The sequence below is a fragment of the Nicrophorus vespilloides genome, unplaced genomic scaffold (assembly GCF_001412225.1).
Source record: "Nicrophorus vespilloides isolate i.1.1-1 unplaced genomic scaffold, Nicve_v1.0, whole genome shotgun sequence".
Taxonomy (NCBI): Eukaryota; Metazoa; Arthropoda; class Insecta; order Coleoptera; family Silphidae; genus Nicrophorus; species Nicrophorus vespilloides.
In genome coordinates, this window is record NW_017097023.1 from 77,713 (window position 1) to 78,244 (window position 532).

The window sequence follows — 532 nt, forward strand, 5'->3', positions numbered from 1 at the left end:
TTTAGTTTTTCGTTAATAACTCGAAAAGTAATAAACTTTTTTATGATTTTATTGCATAATCAGATGCATGCAAGCGTTGCGCAACATCTTATGTAACAAAAGTTACGTAATGTTCGTTACGTAACAGAGAAACGACGTTTTTTTCAATTTTTTTTCCAGTTTTTTGTCAATTTCTCGACAACCCCTTAAGATAATTACATCATCGATCATTCGTATAAAAGCTGAATATCTCACCTTTCCAACGAGCCTACCGGCATCTTCGTACTGCTGCCAAGTCACCTGATATGAGCTGTAGAAAATTGTAAAAAAGTGAATTGAATTTGCGAAAAAATGGATGTTTTTAATTTTTCGTTTATAACTCGAAAAGTAATAAACTTTTTTATGATTTAATTGCATAATCAGATGCACGCATGCGTTGCGCAACTTTGTATATAACAAAAGTTACGTAATGTTCACGTAACAGAGAAACGACGTTTTTTTCAATATTTTTCCAGTTTTTTGTCAATTTCTCGACAACCCCTTAAGATAATTA